We start from the raw sequence: 20585 nt of genomic DNA, 5'->3' as shown, positions 1-20585 counted from the left end.
GACTCATGCATTAGACTGTGAGCCCCCCGTGTGAGCCTGCAGCCAGCGACCCCTCTTTAGGACAACACTCACATGCTGTGAGATTCTCTTACCATAAACATCACTGAAGCATCATTCACCAACTGCGCACATAGGATACGTCACATCCAGGGGCGTCAGTTTGTGTTGAAAAGTGGTGGGGACAAAATAACAGATGAAAAAACATTACAGAAGGACGGGAATAATATTGAATAATGGTGCATCAAAAATGGGCATAGTGTAGGCTGGTCAACAACACAAAAATACTCAGCATAAACCCAACAAAGTCGACTGCACATGTAACAGTCCCTACAACACCAGCTCAACCGAACAGTGCCAAAGCACCATACTGTAGAAAACAGCAGCACGTTAAGTCAATGATTAATGAAATTCATTATATATGTAAAAGAAAACACACCATAAGCATACAATGCAACATATGTGATCCTGGACCACAAAACCAGTCGTACACTGCAAAAAATGATTTTCAAGAAAAAATGTTCTTAGTATTTTTGTCTTGTTTTCAGTAAAAATATCAAAAAATTCTTAAATTAAGATGCTTTTTCTTGATGAGCAAAATGACCTAAGAAAATAAGGACAAAATCAGCCATTTCAAAAAGTGGTGGGGACATGTCCCCAGCGTCCCCAGTGTAAATGACACCTATGGTCACATCAGTAGATACAGCGGGCTCTAATGGCATAAGTTATGTCGCTCTGCAATGTGAAACCATTCTGGATTATTTATGATGATCCAGGAGGACAACAAATGCAGGGATGCTGGGCAGATTTTCAAAAAGCTTTCTGCTTGTCATATGCAAGGTCCAAGTAATGTCATTTAGTAGGTCTATGAAAAGAACACAGTATACCATCAGTGTACAGCTGAAATGAATCCATTGGGGGGCCTGCATAGATCATTTTAAAAACTTTTACAGGTTAAATCAAATCATAAAACTAGAAATTTTATGCTACTGATGTCTAAAATCACACATTTTCTAACTGCCAAATTGGCTATTTATCTTAAAGACTGTGCTAATAATAATTTGAGCACCAGAAAGTGCATATTGTTACCATATTGTTGGTGTGGAAAAAGTGTTGGCCCCTGTAGTGGAGGACTTTTATTATGCTTTTATTTTCATATTATTATGTTTTATTTTTCATCCTATTTTTCATTTTTTAATTACAATCATAAGCTCATAAATTGTGATTCATATGGAGATCATGTTTTTCTTCTAACGTACAGAATTATGCTCTTTCTGTCTTTTGAGCAAAGTACAATGTCCAAGGACTTAAACATCATGTACTGAGAACAAGACATACGTTTTATGATTTCACTAGATTTGTGTTTAACTGTTCATGTTCTTAATCACTGACAACTGAAGGCTATCTTCTAAATGACGTAGAAACGGATGATTGTACGTGTTTCAGCATCTTACTATAAATGTGTCTTCAACCTTGTGATCGGGGCTCTTAGGTTTTTAAACTTCTTGCACCATGGGGGTGAGAGCCTATTCTGCAGAATATATAAAATTCAGACAAAGAAAATTCTGTCGACAGTGTGTCTGTGTGATCCTTGACTTTGACTCTTAGTGAGTATTATTTGATGCGGCTAAAATTCCACGACAATAATGGCGACGAGGATGCGGATTCCACAGCTGTAGACTCCAGGTTTGGGAGAGACTGACTGATCACCCCTGAGACAAGAGGTCTCGGGCTCCGTACCCCAGGCCTAAGGGAAGGGAGAGTCTCAACCATTTCTGAAGTCAAAGCTGACGGAATCTGGAAAAGAACCGTTGTGGTGGCATCTGAATAGATAATACGGTAAGCGTTATTTCGTTCGTGACCATGGGTCAGGGTAATTCGAAAGGGAGTACAAAGTCAATGGATCTGGAAAATGGCGTGTATGCTCGAGTGATCAAATCAAAGGGCACGGGGGCGTTGGAAAGCGTAAAATCTGGGAGAAAAGGTATGATTTTCCTCCTAAAGGAACACTGAGTGTAAAAGCACTCACTTTATTAAGGGAAAAGATCATTGCGGATGGCAGAGAAATGAGAGCACAGAGTAAGATAAGAACCAAGGACGAACTGACTCAGACTAAGTCAGAGCTAAACATTAAGCAAATGTTTTTCCTACATCAGATTCATTACATGATGAACCTAACTTTCTTTTTTTTTTTTTTTCCCTCCTCCCTATGCACCTGCACGTACCCCACCTGGGGTACATTTCCAATTCACAAGGGTACCGCTTCTGGACGATGACCTCCAACCCCCTCCACAACGTCGCCCTCCACCACCACCTGCTCAACAAATCGCACAGATACAACCACCTGCTCAACAAGCCGCACAGATACAACAGCCAGCACGACAAGCACCACCTTCTGCACCCCCGCCACCGCCGATGCAAGAACTGCCACGTGGACCAGAATCAGAGATCATCCACATCCTTGGCAGCACTTTTGAAGAGGACAAAGATGATGTTCAGATAAAGACGGAACGGGAGGCAAGGCCTAAGGAAACAGCAGAGAAGCCGTTCACCAGAGAAACAGCTATCTTCAGCTTTTGCCAAGATAGGAGAATGGGCACAGCCACAACATAACAACGCAATTTCTCTTCGCAAGGACAACGCTCCCGAGAGAACGGGCAGCAGAGAGAATGAGAGAAGAGGAGAGGAGATCCGAAAGAAAATGTTTGCTGGTATTGCGGACAGAAAGGACATTTGAAAAACCAATGTTTTCATTTTCCTGAAAACTAAAGGGACACCGGAATCCCAAGGGAGCACGGGAAACCTGCCGGTGTGTAAAGAAAGGGGCGACTGAAGCCAGGAGGGGGAAGGGGAGTAGAGCTGCAACTATCGACTATTTTTTCAACCGATTAATCTATCGATTATTTTTCCGATTAATCGAATAGTCTAATGATTTTTTTATACATATAATTCCCCAACAAATAATAAATGTAACATCTGCCATTAACGCCAACATTTTATTTAAGCATTTTCTTAATTAAACAAACACACAAACCAAAATTTTCAACATGAAAAATAAAGTGGCAGTGCCACTTTAAAAGAGGCATTATTCACCTTAAACAATAAAATAGGCATATAATATTAATATTTTAAACATTAGTTTATTATTAGTACATGCATTAACTCAGCATTAGTTCAGACTGAAGTAAAAATAAGTTCATTGTGATTCATGAACCCTTATATAAAATGTAATGGTTATATTATTACTGTTAATATTATTACTATTAGTAGTACTGCATTCTCATTTAACTTTAACATTTAATTTTTCTTAAGTTCCGGGTAAAAAACAAGTTCAGTTAGTATGATCTTCTAATATTTTATAAACAGCGTTTACGCCGCTGTTACTTTAAATAAACGCATGTCAGGAATACCTTACAAGACGAGCTTCTGTAATATCTGCGCACATATTCGCAAAAAAGACGTTCATTGGGAACTCCAGACTGCCAGCTGGCTTTCAGTGCACGCGGGCACATGCCTATCAGTTCTCAATGTGACAGTAACTTATTATTTCATAACTTCTTAATATAAAAACATGTCCTGCTCTTTATTTACTGTTTCAACATACTGCCCAGAAGCGATGCAATGTCACGTCTGTCAGGCGTCTCGCAGCTCGTATTAAATGAAGATGTAAACGCAGCTGTATTAAGCACAATATGTATTGATTCTATTGTTTATAGAGTAAGTATAAAAACTTACTGTAATAGTTCAAATTCTTACGCTGACGTCTCGTCATTCTGAGGTCGGAGAGCTCCAGGTTGTTTTCTTTTAAGATGATCATACACAGGTGTGCGCTGCTGTGGTATGCCATTTCAGTTTTACACAGTATGTGTTTTATTTGGTCTCTGCTTAAAGTATTCCCACACTTTTGATCGCGTTCTGTCTGTTTGGTATAACACTTGAATCACCCGGTCGGAGCTGAAGCCGCCTTCATTTCAAAATGTAAACAGTGCGACGCATCGACGCATTTCCGGCAAATCGACGTAATTACGTAATCGACGTAATCGACTACGTCGACGCGTCGTTCCAGCCCTAAAGGGGAGCATCGTACGGAGGCGGGTAAGTCCAATCTTGTTTTTTCTGCGGTTCAAATGCCATATTATCTGCTTGCTAATTCTGTTTTTCTGATGTGTCTGAAAGGGAAAGAAACGCTCTATGCAATGAAGAACTTGCTTTGCTTGATGCTGAACGAGAGGCAACATCTCTAAACTGCCTCTCGAAGAAATAATGTTTGAGGGACAGGCATTGTTGTTTATGGTAGACCCTGGTGCAATCAACTCTGTCATACGCAAAGATGAATTCCCATTTGTCACCTTGAGTGGGCAGTTTAACTCATCTATGAGTGCTACGGGGCATATAGTGAGGGAAGAATTTACTGCTCCACTCTGTTGTATGCATGACGGTAACAAGTTTATGCATATGTTCCTTTTATCTGACGCGTGTCCGGTAAACCTCATGGGGAGGGATTTGATGTGTAAAATTAATGCTAGCATCTTATGTAACAACCAAGGCCTGAATATTTCTTGTTGGGATCCCAGAATGTCATCTATATGTATGTCTCTGTCTGTATATGTGTATGAATGGGCCTTTCTGAATGAAGAGTTGCATGCTGAAGGGAAGATAAGATTGCCACAAGCCAGCGAGGTCATTCCAGCTGAAAACATGCATTGCACAAGCTCATGTTGTTGACATAACAGAAAGAGAGTGGCAAGAGAGATGGTTTTCTGTAAAGACAGAGGGTTTTGACTTTAACCCATATATGCTGGAATGACTCATGGTGTGTGGCACTCGTTAAATTGACAGAAAAGCAAGAACAAATTTTTGATGTAGAAAATTCGGTACCCCATGTTTCCATTGCAAAAAATACCAGTCAGCCATGGGAAAAAGCAGGTGAATTTGCAAAGGCCTGCAGCGAGGCTGTTGATTGGGAAATGTTGTCAGATAACGTGCAGTTCTCAGAGCAGATAACAGCACACAGGAGAAGTTTCTTTTTTCATTGCTGAGGGAGAGAGAGTTGTAATACAGAAAGCTGTTTCTGCAGATTCAAATTTACAAAACAGTTTGTCAGTACACATGACGTGTGCTAGTATTGATTTACCGCAAGAGGTTCTTGACAAAGTACCTGACTACCTGTGGGCTAAAGAAAAATATGATGTGGGTTTGATTAAAGGGTGTGAACCAGTAGTTATCACCCCAAAGAGTGATTACAGACCATGCAAACCTCAATACCCTCTGAAAAGGGAGGCGCTTGAGGGAATAAGGCCAGTATTTGAGGCCTTATTGGAGAAAGGGATAATTGTTCCATGCCCAAACTCACCTGTGAGAGCACCCATTTTTCCTGTACAAAAGGTCAGAGATGCAGGTCAGCCCACAGAGTGGAGGTTTGTTCAAGACCTCCAAGCAGTAAATGCTGCGGTGCAGGCAAGAGCACCTCACGTGCCAAACCCTTACACAATTCTCTCACAGATACCAGCTGATGGCCAGTGGTTTTCAGTGTAGTGGATATTTCAAGTGCATTTTTCAGAGTTCCTGTCCATTCTGATAGCCAGTTTTGGTTTGATTTTACATTTAAGGGGTATAGCGAGAGACGCACTATTTACAAACTCTGCATTGCATTGTTCATTACAGACACTTGTGTTGGATGATGATGTTGCTTTATTGCAGTACGTGGATGACCTCTTGGTGGCGGCACCGACTCAGCAGTCGTGCACAGACAACACCATACGGCTGCTCACTCATCTATCTGAGGAGGGCCACAAGGTCAACCCCAAAAAGGTACAGTGCTCTGTCCAGAAAGTAACCTTTCTAGGACACGAAATTACACCTATGGGTAAGTCTCTCTCTCCAAAGAGAATAGAGGCAATAGCTAACATACCAAAACCCATTACAAAGAAACAGGTGATGTCATTCTTGGGTATGACATCATATTGCAGGACTTTTATTGCTAATTATTCTGAGATGCAACAACCATTGCATGACATGATTTATGAGAAACCTTTGGCACCATCAGAGAAGGTAGAATGGACAGAGACGGCTGAAAGGGCATTTGTGGAACTAAAACAGACATTACAGCAGGCACCCACTTTGAGGCTGCCATATCCAAAAAAGCCTTTTATTCAAGTGGTGGATGAAAGAAATGGCTGTATGACATCTGTTTTGTTACAAGAACATGGTGACAAGTTGAGACCAGTTGCATATTTTTCAGGACGCCTTGATGCGGTGGCCAGGGGCCTACCAGGATGTCTCAGGGCAGTGGCAGCTGCAGAGAAAGCTGTGCAAGCGAGCAGTGAGTTTGTGGGGTATGCACAGCTACGACTGTTGGTCTCACATACTGCTCGAACAGCGCACATCTCACTTGTCTGCAGCAAGGTGGCTGCGTTATTCCTGTGCATTGTTACAAATGTCTAATGTCACAGTTGAAAGATGTACAGTTCTGAACCCGGCGACATTGTTACCTACACCTGATGAAGGTACACCACATTGCTGTTTGTCTGCCCTACGGGAAGTATGTACACCAAGGCCAGACCTTACTGACACACCCATACCTAATTGCACCCTGACATATTATGTGGATGGGTCCTCTTCCAGAGACGACAGAGGTATAAACAGGGTGGGGTGGGCGGTCGTGTCTGACTTTGAAGTAGTGAAATCCGGATGCTTACCACCTCATAATTCTGCAAAGGTGGCTGAATTGCATGCACTAACACAAGCTTGTCAACTTGCTACTAATCAATCTATAACCATTTACATTGACTGCTGATTTTACTGACAGTTTCTCTCCTATAACAAATTTTACTCCTTTCTCAAATAGCTGTGTGCAAATGCAAAGCACACACCAAGGAACAGGACGTGATCTCCAGAGGAAATGCACGCACGGATGCGGAAGCATCTCTCATGACTACTAACAAAAACGTTTCTCTTACACAGATTTCCCAGGAAAAGGAAGCCGAAACACCACAGGAGTTACTAATAAGCATGCAAACATTTTCTCTTCCAACAGAAATAGCTCTATGGAAATCGTGTGGAGCAACCAAAACTCCTGAAGGGATTTGGATGGGTCCAAATCAAAAACCTTGCTTACCTAAACATTTTTATTCCCATTTTGCTTGGTTGACACATGGGGACCACGGTGACATGCGATACTCTTCAAAATGAAAATGACATGTTGCAATATTGTATTTCTATGTCCTCTGTATTTCAAAATATCTCCAAAGCAGGTTAAATCAGCCCTACCCCGTCCAGTAGAAGAACCATTACACAACATCAAACCAGGGGATTACGTGGTGGTAAAGAACCTCAGGAGGAAATCCTGGAAAGCCAGACGGTGGGAGGGGCCATTTCAGGTTCTGCTGACGACTCACACCGCTGTGAAGGTCGCGGAGCGTGCCACCTGGGTGCACGTTGCCCATTGCCGGAGGGTTGGTCCTGGACTGCAAGGTGTAAACCAAAGGGAGGACGGCTAGTCGACTGCTACGGACCACTTTTTCGTATTGGTGGGAACCACAGATACCTGTATACTGCAAGTTTATACGAAGAACGACACGAGAGAACTGCAACAGCTCACAAAGTATTGGAGGACGACTCCAGTATTCTGGGTTTGGTTTGGACACACGCACACGACATCTTTAATGTGGGTAATCGACACGACGCTTGCAGCTTAATAACTGTAATTACAACACCAGCTTTGAGACCCCACATTAATTTAGACACTAAGATAATTTCATTCGAACAAGAAAGCAGGATAGCTTGGCACGACTGCACCGTGTGGTCCTACCAAACCCGAACCTACAAAGGAAATTAATCAACAAGGGCTCACGACCCCAACTCTAACTGTGCTCAGGGCTCACGACCCCAACTCTAACTGTGCTCAGGGCTCACGACCCCAACTCTAACTGTGCTCAATCCGGAATCATCAAGGGCTCACGACCCCAACTCTAACTGTGCTCAATTTCTTCAAGAAAACAAACTATTTTTCTTCTTTCAAAAATGAGGTTCATGATCATACTATGTGTGTGTGCATTTTTACTTTTGCAACTGCACAGAACTATATGTACACTATGGTTAAGGGTAATAACCAGAGCTACGTAACGATGACAGTAAATGAAGTTATGAATAAATCATAAAAAGGGAGGAGTGTAGTGGAGGACTTTTATTATGCTTTTATTTTCATATTATTATGTTTTATTTTTCATCCTATTTTTCATTTTTTAATTACAATCATAAGCTCATAAATTGTGATTCATATGGAGATCATGTTTTTCTGCTAACGTACAGAATTATGCTCTTTCTGTCTTTTGAGCAAAGTACAATGTCCAAGGACTTAAACATCATGTACTGAGAACAAGACATACGTTTTATGATTTCACTAGATTTGTGTTTAACTGTTCATGTTCTTAATCACTGACAACTGAAGGCTATCTTCTAAATGACGTAGAAACGGATGATTGTACGTGTTTCAGCATCTTACTATAAATGTGTCTTCAACCTTGTGATCGGGGCTCTTAGGTTTTTAAACTTCTTGCACCATGGGGGTGAGAGCCTATTCTGCAGAATATATAAAATTCAGACAAAGAAAATTCTGTCGACAGTGTGTCTGTGTGATCCTTGACTTTGACTCTTAGTGAGTATTATTTGATGCGGCTAAAATTCCACGACACCCCCCACCAGACTTTTTTTGTTATTGCATATTTGTCACGCTTTAATGTTTCAGATCATCAACCTAATTTAAATATTAGTCAAAGATAACACAAGTGATCACAAATGAAGGTTTTTTATTATGAAGGGAAAAGAAAATTCAAAACTACATGGCCCTATGTGAAAATATGTTTGTCCCTTAAACCTAATAACTGATTGGGCCTCTATTAGCACAACTGCAATCAAGCATTTGTGATAACTGGCACGGTGCTGTGGAGGAATTTTGTTCCACTCATCTTTGCAGAATTGTTGTAATTTTCATCCACATTGGTTTTCGAGCATGAACTGCCTTTTTAAGGTCATGCAACCACATCTCAATAGGATTGAGGTCAGGACCATGCCACTCCGAAGTCTTCATTTTGTTTTTCTTCAGCCATTCAGAGGTGGACTTGCTGGTGTGTTTTGGATTATTGTCAAATCAGCTCCAGACCACCACCATATTTTACTGTTGGCATGATGTTCTTTTTGAAATGTTGTGCCATACGTAATGGGACACACACACCTTCCAAAAAATTAAACTTTTGTCTCGTCAGTCCACAGATTTTTTTGTTTGTTTCAGAAGTCTTGGGGATCATTAAAATGCTTTCTGGCAAAACTGGGATGAGCCTTCATGTTGTTTTTGCTCAGCAGCTGTTTTCATCTTGGAACTCTGCCATGCAGGCCATTTTTGCCCAGTCTCTTTCTTATGGTGGAGTCATAAACATTGACCTTAACTGAGGCAAGTAAGGCCTGCAGTTTTTTGGATGTTGTTGTGGGGTCTTTGTGACCTCTTGGATGAGTCGTCGCTGTGTTCTTGGGGTAATTTTGGTTGGCCGGCCACTCCTGGAATGGTTCTCTGCTGTTCCATCTTTACGGCATTTGTGGATAATGGCTCTTACTGTGATTCGCTGAGGTCCCGAAGCTTTAGAATTGGCTTATCTTTTTCCAGACTGATAGATCTCAATTACTTTTTTTCTCATTTATTTCTCGATATCGGCATGATAGCTAGCTTTTGGTGAATCTTTTGGTCTACTTCACTTTGTCAGGCAGGTCCTATTATTTTTTAGGATATGGTACGTAAATTAATGGTTACTTTTGATGTTATTTGCAATGTTTATGTTTAAATCAGGCAGGATTTAAGAGATTTATAGAAAACCTTAATGTGAGTGTCTGCTGCATTTTGTTGTAATGACACAGGCTTTAAATAAAGTTTTATGTCATTAACAGCCTACACGGTTAGTGGTTTTTCTCTGAAAAAAAAACTTATATAATATGTGGCTTTTATAACATATCCTCCAACCCATACGATTGATTTGGTAGTTTGTTAATTTCACCAAATACGACCAATAGGTGCGTTTACTAAATTAGCGCTTCTACGGCAGCAGATGAAACTTAATATATTAGGGTATAAAATTATATTTGGGTGGTCATTTTGCTATGATGACATGTACTGGGATAAGATTTTCAATTTAAACCGCCAGGATTAATTGTATTTTATTACACATTACACTATTCAGGCATTTAGGGCAAATAACGTACCCATTTATTACATGATATAAACACAGCATACAAAGCAGTCACAATTTTTTTTAAATAAACTTAAAATATACCAAGTGTACCGAAGTCAAACGATCGATTTATTTGAAGAAAAGATGCAAAAGTGATGACAATCCTCTGTAAATATCAGATCCGGTGTACATTGATTAAAAAACTGCCGCCAGAAGCGATGATACGTCATTTATGATTGTGAAAAGACATTGGTTCTTGTGCGTCTCGTGACCGATTGCATCATCATGTTAGCTAAGAATGTGAAGCACTATTGGCCCTGTCCCAAATGGCGCACTTCATGTGGACTTTCGGTCTCGTGGCCTTAAATTGCGCATTCTCGCTTAGTCTATGAGTCCGTAGGGTGTGCCATCTGTCATTTTTACATTTTGAAGTGTGCTCATCAGCGCCTCCTTTGCCCCCTTGATGCGGTTTTCAGCAAAGCCCGCACTGCAGCAGGCTTCGCGCACTTTACCAACCCAGAAGTCCTCGCGAAAGGGCAATCAGACCAATCAGAGGATGGAAGGGAGGAGTTCACACTGACGGGCAACTTCTCTACCTATTTCCGGTGTGATGCTTGAGTCTGTCCCAAAATACGACTCTGGAGCACCCACGTGGAAACGCATCAAGGGTCTCTAAAGTCTGGACTACATGATGTCATCAAAGTGTGGACTCTGAGGAGGACCACAAGTGTCATTTGGGACAGGGCCATTGCTTCTTGTGACCGACTACTTCATGCTGGTTTATGTTTGAATGAGATCTGACTGTTCGTTTGTAATGTGGTTTGTAATACTTTTGTAATGTTTTATGTAATAAATACCTGATTGTACATTTACTTGTGTGTTGTGTTTATATGGTCGAGAAGTGGTTGGGTTTAGGGTAAGGGTTTGGGTGGGGTTAGATGCTCCAAAGTATCTTTAAAACCATTAATGTTTATGAAACAATTTATACATTTACAAATTCAGTAAATAAAATGTGTCTAATCTGATGTATAAGGCAAAAACCTTAAAATGTAACAACAGGTTGTATAAGCTACTGCCGCTAAAGGACACTAATCCCTTAATACGTCACTTAATGTCGTAATAAGTTGCTTGCACAAACAACATATGAGGTCGTTATTTTTTTGAGGACGGTCTCTTTTATAAGCAAAAATTCATCTAAATTGGGTGTTGTTTTAATAAACTGATAAATTAGTGTTTTATCATTAAAATCTCATAACTCCAATTCATTTAACAGAATGTATGGGCATATCAATATGGCGGCGTGGTGGCTTCACAATTGTGACGTCATGCGCAATCCAGTCATTTATACAGATCAGTGGTCTTTACCTCGAAGGGAGTCTCGCCCAGCGTGTAATTCCATGTAGAACCGCATATCTATAAATCCTCCACTGGCTGTTCAGTAATAATGGTTGTATATTTTTACAGTGTAATCAGTAAAGCAGCAATGCCAAGTTTCACTTTATTATAGAAAGGCAAGGACACATTCCACTTTCTTTGTAAACAAAACAGGCCACATGGTCTTTGGCATGTGCCCTAGTTAATGTGGAAAGTAACACCAAGGGAAACAGGCAAGAAAGTTTGTTTAAGCATTTCAGATGTCATCGGTCCAGACTGGACAATTACTGGAAACTGTGTCCTGTTACAATACCCTGCTTTTAAAGAAGAAAACACAAGTACAATCATCAAAGTGTGATGGAAAAACAATAGCACTGATGTTATCTCTCTGACTATGTATTAGTCAATGGGTGTGTTGAGGAAGTAAATCAGTGATGATACGTATGTTCAACACAACAGCTGCTCGAGACATTTCATTCAGCTAAAACCTGCAACCGTATGGCAATGCTCCAGTAAGCACTTTACAATTATCATGAAGTAAATAACACCAAAAGAAAAAATCAGCCTATGATCATAGATATTGTCTTGTTATTATATATATAAAATATATAAAAGGTTTTCATTTAAATTTTAACATTTATTTCTCAAAAAAAAAAAAAAATATATATATTTTTTTTTTTTGAGAAATAAATGTTACAAATTTAAATGAAATTTTTTTGCTATACACTGTAAAGCAATTATTGTTGCACTAAACATTTTAAGCTTAACCAACTTGAGTTTACAATTAAATTAAACATTCTTGACTAGTGAGGTGTTATAAATGCTAAAAATAAAGTTGAATTAGCTTAAGTTATTTAAAAACATTTTTTATAATTTATATACGTCAAAAAAGTTAACATTAATTGTAATTTCAAGTTGACAAAAATAAAAAATGTTAGTGCAACAAGGAATTTTTACAGTGTTGTTCTATATTTTACATATTCATAACATACAAATGAGTGTGTTAATGTTCAAATATGGTTGCATGTCGATAACATTGAATCTTTTAATCTCCAAAAAAACAAGTTCATTTTAATTGCCATTGACAAGAAATTGTAAAGTTTCTAGTAAAATATGACTTCTTGAAAGTGAAAGACTTTTGCTTGTAATGTCATCGTGTTGACGAAACACACCCAGATTTTATGCACTGATATGTTTTTTTGAAGTAAGAAGCGGGTGCCAAATCACACGACCCTCCCTTTCCTCTTCCGTCTGAAAAAGACGTGCAGGAAGTTCTTAACAATAGGACCCCCTCCGCTCAAGACTCGCACAGCTTCAGCTGTGAGAAAAGAACCACAGCGGGGAAACTAACTAACCTGCCGCATCTGGTAGTAAACATCTGTTCACAATTCATTTACACCAGGTGAAGCGCAACCGAGGTCAGAAGAAAGAGCAGAAGTCACCGCTTGGTGGTCCAGCTCAACCTGACCCAATGATAGGTTCTGTCAAGTGAGTAAGTGGGGCCACATGGTCTCCCAGATGTGATGTAATAACATATTGAATGGTGGGTTAAAGAACACACGAGACCCCCTGTGATGGATTTTTATTGTGTTTCACTGTGGTGATTAGACACAGGAATAATGTGATAGACCTACCACGAAAATGCGGTGGTCATGGATGGTAAAGTGAATTATATTTCAAAAATACAACTATATCAATGTTTCTCTTTGGTTGAAATTTGACATCTGAACCTTCATCCAAATTCAAACCAATCATCAAGTCTCTTGGTGGATAGGGTAGCTGGTTTCTCACTGCTCTTTTCACCTTCTCTTCACCTACTTTAAACCTTACCAGATATATGATCATATAAACTTTCAAAGTCCTAAACATGATCATCGAAGTTCTGTTTTAGCTCCTGAACTCTGAACTTCTACAATTGGTGTTGATTGTCTGGGCACCTGCTGAGATCTGTCACACATGCAGACTGGAAAGAAGTCTCAGGTTTCTGGTAATCAGTGGAGATGACTGTATGGATTAAAGTTTAGAAGTGATGCTATTAAAACTGTCAAGCGCTTGTGTAAGTGAACCTAATAAAACATGTCCAGCTCTTGTTTCCATTAAATATCAAGAGAATTAAAACAAGAGAAAATAATGAAAGCGACCAGAGTAAAGAAAATGTATACATATGTTTATGTTTCATAAGGAATATTTGGATATGAAACATGTTAATAGCTGGAAACTCAAAGCCTCGTGAGTCGTGAGCAATGAGAGGGCAATCTCTGAAAACTACATTTTCCTCAAGGGAATATGAAGCCCATTTGCTGGACCATTAGCATTTTTTTCACATTATTTTCATGTAATTTAAGCAAATTTCTTCCCTCAGATTCTCTTTAATGCACTCTAAAGGGTTGCTTAGACTTTCAAGGGTGAGTCTATCATAAAGTTTACGTACATTTTAAAGTAATACGATACACTGTTTTTAATACATAAATTAGATGTTGAAGGCTGTATATCACCACAATGTGTAAATACTTTAATAACATGCTTGTTTTTTGCATTTTGATGCCATCGACAAAACATTTTAAGCTCCATAAACTCAAATAGTTTCATAAGGAACTTTTAACATCTGAAGAACATTTCTGTTTCAGAAAGATGAAAGGTAAAAAGGTTCTTCACATTATAAAAAGTTAAGAAAGAAATCTTCTAAGACATAAAAGTTCAACATGGGATTCAGGCACCCTTGGGGGTCTGTGGTGGTTTGAATGCATATTAATATACATTTTTATAAATATTGTTATAAAAATGTAATTAGGCATCAAACAAAAAAGAATGGACCGGCCAAACAAAAATAAAACTTGATTAAATTTTATATCATCGTAATGTAAACATCATAAAAGTATGTAAATACAGTCTCAAATTGTTACATGTACTAGGGGTCCCTGCTCCTCTTCTCAATCTATTAAGAGGTTTTTGGCCTGATAAAGGTTGAAGCACCCGATCTAAGAACTTTTGACTAAATGGTTGTTTAAAGGAAAACAGCACTATCTTTCAATATTTGACTAGGTTATTACCTCGACTTAGACAAATGAATACATCCCTATCTTTTTTCAATGCGTGCACTTAATCTTTGTACAGCGCGTCGTGAATGTGTTAGCATTTAGGCTAGCCCCATTCATTCCTTAGGATCCAAACAGGAATGAATTTAGAAGCCACCAAACACTTCCATGTTTTCCCTATTTAAAGAGTTTCATGAGTAGTTACATGAGTAAGTATGGTGGCACAAAAAATGAGAGGTGCCCGAGGTCGAAGTGCTGCAAACTAAGTGCTCTTCTTCCATACAATATAGTTCTCACTTGTTTATCCGCTTAAATTTTTTATTTTGTGTCACCATACTTACTCATGTAAGAGTCTTTAAAAAGGGAAAACATGGAATTGTTTGGTGGCTTCTAAATTCATCCCTGTTTGGATCCTAAGGAATGGGGCTATAGGCTTAATGCTAACACATTCACAACACGCTGTACAAAGATTAAGTGCACGCATTGAATAAAGATAGGTATTTGTTATTTTTTTGTCTAAGTTGAGGTAAGAACATAGTATAGATATAAATATAGAAAAACGCTTGTGTTTTCTTTTATAGAACCAAAAATGGTTCTTCTATGACATTGAAGAACATTAAGCACTTTTATTTTTAAGAGTGTATAGTAGCGTTAAAATGGTTAAAAGAAATGTTATTTGTCATGAAATTATCATAATTATTGTAATGTGACAATACGAAATTCATATTGGTCCTTAACAGTAAGTTTCCCACATGCTCAGATTCCACATGAATTACAGTTTTCAGCTGCACACAAATGATTCATGTTTCTCTATTTACATGCATGCATTTGGAATAAGCTTTTATCCAAAGCAACTTGCAGTCACATTGTAGTGCATTTAAAGGCGGGGTGCACGATCTCTGAAAGCCATTGTTGACATTTGAAATCACCTAAACAAACACACCCCTACCCCAATAGAATCTGGACCTTCTTTTGATAGACCCATCCACACTTACACAACCCAGGCAACGATGTCGGTTAGTAGACACACCCCTTACAGCTGATTGGCTACAAGTGTGTTTTGGTATTCGGCCCGACTTGGTGCACCGCCTTTATGCAAAATATATTTATATATATTTATTATCCGCATGTGCGTTCCTGAAAATCAAACCCATGGCCTAAGTCTCTTTAGTTGAGCAACAGAAACACTTATACTTAAAAAATATACATATTGTGCGCACTTCTCTAAAAAGTAACAACAGGTCGATTCTACGTGGACTGTAATCGCTGTGATTTGTCTGTTATAACCCCTTCCTCAGGTCAAAAAAATAAATAAAATAAATCTGTGCCACATATATATGATACCCTGGTACATGATACTGCTTCCAATTGACCTGCCATAGTCCATGTTTTATTTCAAGTTCAGTAACCTTGTGCAAAGAATCTGACATGCTCCAATCAGTCTAAATGCTGCAGAATTTGTGGTCACAAGTGGCAAACAACTGTGTGGCTTTAGGGTGGGGGGGGGGTTGGGGGGTTGGGGGAGAGGAAAAAATATTGCCATACACAGAATTCCACTGTGGAGGTTCACACAGGTTCATGCCAAGCCAACAGTTGCACAAAAACAAACTAGTGTGAAAGTATCGAGTTGAGGGGGATGCAACATGTGGGACTGTTTGGATCATCATTAATGGTCCATACAACTTTGTACAAGTAAAACAAATAACTGGAGATTGTCCTAACTCTTTAGAGGTATTACATGGTCAGGCCCTTCAAGGTTCTGCTACAGTTAACTGTCTTAAAATGAAATACAAAGAACCTGCTGCTCGATGCTGACAGCACATCTGACTCTGTTTAAGTGTTTATTTTCACAATGTTAACCAAAACGCATTACGTGTGGGTGAATGCAAGATTTTTACAACACTGCTGTTGCCTAATGGGTGTGGATGGGGTAAAACCGCAAAGGAACACAACTCTTACACAATCATTAGCAGAGGTTTGATGTCATTATGAAGAGGAGAATGTCTATTGGCTTAAATTTAGACGTTCCCGAGTCCGACTGTGGCGGCTCGTGACTGCTCATCCGAGGGGCGCTAATTCGAAATAAGTGTTCGGAGTGTCATGTGTGTTGCTCGTGTTTTCAAAATATGTGTTTGTTGTGTCATGTAAACCATGTGCATCACGTGTTTTGTCAAAATGATAAAAGAGACGCTAATGTTCACAAAATACACGCAAGACACTCCCTTAACAGTAACTTTGATTACGCATGAGATTATGCGAGTATCTGGCAAACGCAAGCGTCTCTTTAATAATAAACCCTTTAGACGTGTCTGCAGCAGGCACTTATTTATGCACTACACATTATGGACACAGAATCTCTTGATGTGCAGAACACATATTTTGAAAAAAGGAACCACACACATGACGGGCCACATACATGTTGTGACAAACTTCGCATTGAGCGCCCTCGAAAAGTCACCGGCCACCACTGGTTCCCAGTGATATTTATAATTCTTTCCCTGGCTGTTAAACCTCACTACACTTTCAAACATCTTTCTTTTGACTACAATGTGTGAAAATTTTTCAGAAAAATATAAAAATGCTTTTGTAAAAAGTTAAACAGGTTAATTGGTTAAGTCTAAAAAACCTTGACATATAGACGGTTTCATCGGATGCATGTGCGTTGTCGAGGTTACGCAGTTAGGTTAGGTATCAAAAATTCTGTTAACAAAGTACAAATAACTGAAGTAAGGTAATCTACGTCTTGTTTATTTTTCTTGTTATCAGAAATAATAAACTACTCTAAAAGGACTTTGTTGTTATTGATTCTTAACAGCGGTTACCGGGAGTTACGTTTGTTCCACGAAAGCCTTTGTATATGTTGTTAATGCTGAAACCTGTCTACAGTTAAAAACTGTAATATATTTACAAAAAATACATTTAATTTTACGGTAATAAAAAGTCTCGGTCTCAAGACCACTTTTTAAAGGTCTTGGTCTCGTCTTGAAACCGACTGCATTTTTACTCTGTCTCGTCTCGGTCTCAGACAAAGAGGACTCGGAATTTTATTTCAAGACCGGTCAAGATCACAACTGATGGCACATCACAAATTTATTTTTTATCATTAATTTTATGCAGTTTATTCAGGTTTGGCATATGATGTTGCCATTGTTTAAGCATTGTTTAAGTTTCTCCCAATGACAATTTTTTCAACTTTTATTACTACAAACACCTGCATTGTGTTAAGTGGATGGCAAGCCATGAAAAGACAGTTCAGATTAAATGGTTAAGTTGATTTCAGCTCTTTAGTGTTTGTTCACTTTTATCTGCTTAGACAAGAAGTGCCTAATCATAAGCATATGCCACATTTTATCATAAGTGTTTTAATGCAGTGACTTGCACTGCTCTTGGTCTTGACCTGGTCTCGGCCCTTTTAAAGTCTTGTTCTTGTCTCGGTCTCGGGCTGTCTTGGTCTTGGTCATGACTTGGTCTCGGTTTTGGTGGTCTTGACTACAACACTATCTCTATTCAACAGAATTATACATGTACTTTTACAATCAAAATTATGTAGGTTTTTGTAAATTAAAAATACTAGTCACTGTTAAATTGACATTATAAAAGGTAATTCCTACAATTCCCTACGCCACTCTTAACATTTGATAATATTTTATTTAAATAATTATATGTCCTCTTATATTTGTTTCCAGTTACAGTGTGTTTATGTTACATTTTGTGTTGTTTAATGAATGTTATTAGGATTATTTTCATGTCACATGTGTTACCATCCCTGTTGTTTTGTATTTGTGTGAATAACACTGAGCACCATCACTACACATACTGGCAGAAAGGCCACTTGTGATAGCATGTGGCTGTCTCCATCTGTGTTATGGAGGTAAGCTGTATGTTATTAAGTACAAAGCAAGCAGACTTATATCAGTCAAATACATGGTTAATAATTCTGCAGTATACAAAACATTGCAATGAAAAATACAGTTATGAATTGTAAAATATACAAAATTTTGCTGTAATGAAAAAACATGCCTATGTATTTTTCACAGTTTTTAACAAAGTTGTTTATATGTTTCCTGTTATTTTACTGGAGGTTTTCTGGCAACCACAACTGATTTTTACAGTGTGTCATGACTAACAAAAGTCATATTATTTAGTTAAAGTGATAGTCACCCAAAAATTTCAATTCGATCATTCCATATCTGTAATCCAAGGCAACTGATAGTTTTGTGTGAGTAGTCTGAAACTTTATTTGCCATCCCCTTATAATATTCTCAAATGGCCCATGATGCTTGACGCTTATGATGTGACATTGCTGTGATCTGGAATCTATAAATGGAAATAGGACCAAGAAAAGACCAGAAGATAGACTTTAATCAGACATATGACTGTCCTGGTTGTGAAAAATTGGATTATGATGTTGTAAATGGGACTTGTTGTGCTCCATCAAACATCTTTTCCTCCACATTAAGAGCAATTTATTATTTTAAACCAATCAGACTGGCATGTTCTATAATAATAGCTTATGTACAGCTGTTTTCAGAGCAAATGACAGCTTAAAAGCTTTTCTGGTACCAAGATAACTTATCAAGATCAAGCTGCGTCCAACGTAAACAAACATGTCACCAAATAATTTCTGGTTTTCTGAGAGGGGGGGTATTTTTGTACATTTTTAAACAAGTCACTTTGTACGAAGTCACACGAATTAGCCACCTCGTAAATACTTATTCCCATGCGAAAAGTTTGGAGACATTTTTGTATTTAATACCAGAAAAATAAAGACAAAAACATTATTAATGATTAACATTAACAATAATAGCTCTAAATAATTTTGCTAATTTTTCCGTGTTATTGTCACAGATCTTCGCATTTTCCTGTGTCCTTACAACGGACTTTCTTTTCTGTGTCAGTTTCACGTATTGGTTACTTAATAGTTTTTCCTATTTTTAACCCATTGTTGCTTGGGTTTGGGGTTAGGGTTAAGATGTCACTTTAACTATTGGTTTATAAAAAAATCTGATTTTTAAACAATTGTCGTCTGGCGTTAGGGTTACAGTTGGGTTTGGATGTCATTGTATGTAACAGAAAGTTGTTCTAACCCCAAACCCAAGCGACAATGATAAGAAAATAGGTAAAACAACTGAGTAACCAATACGTGAACCTGACATGGAAAAGACAGTATGTGGTACGACCATGGAAAAATTAGGAGATCCGTGACAATGAGATGGATTAATTAACAAAATATTCTGTGAATATAACAGAAAATTGGTAAGATCATGTTGCAACAGTCAATGCACAGTACTTTGCACGGAGCTCATTGCACAGGATTTGCTTTAGGCGTGATGATAGTCAAATAACTGACTAAATATCTAACTAAAGAGACAGTCAAACCCTCTCTCATTTCCTCAAGTAAGAGGGATTTTTTTGGGATTCACAGACACTGTATACCCGGATAAGTTCTACTAACTCAAAAAAATTGAGGCAACTGATTTTTGCCAAGTTTGCCAACTTAAAAGTTTTGAGTACTGACAATTATATAATTTATGTAACTTAAGTTGTAGTAGTAGTTTTACTTAAATATTTTGTGGCAACTGATTGCCTTGTTTTTCTTAAGTTTCCTGTACTCAAATATCTACATTTTACAACTTAACAGAACACTGTAAAATCCGACAAGTTCAGAGTACTCAAAATATTCAAGTAAACTAGCTACCATTTAATTTTGTTCACAAATCACAGAAACATATCATGTGACTCATGAAAATTTGATACCATTGAAAGTGTGTTGAGACTGAGCTCAGTGCTGACTTTCATATAGGTATTGTTTATATCAGGGATGGGCAACTTTGGTCCTGGAGGGCCGGTGTCCTGCAGAGTTTAGCTCCAACCACAAACAAACACACCTAACGCAGCCAATTAAGGTCTTACTAGGCATATTAAAAACATTTAGGCAGGTGTGCTGAGGCAAGTTGGAGCT

Source organism: Paramisgurnus dabryanus, chromosome 10 (genome assembly GCF_030506205.2).
Source record: "Paramisgurnus dabryanus chromosome 10, PD_genome_1.1, whole genome shotgun sequence".
NCBI classification, from domain to species: domain Eukaryota; kingdom Metazoa; phylum Chordata; class Actinopteri; order Cypriniformes; family Cobitidae; genus Paramisgurnus; species Paramisgurnus dabryanus.
The sequence above is the reverse complement of the archived record's forward strand: the minus strand, read 5'-3'. Positions refer to the sequence as shown.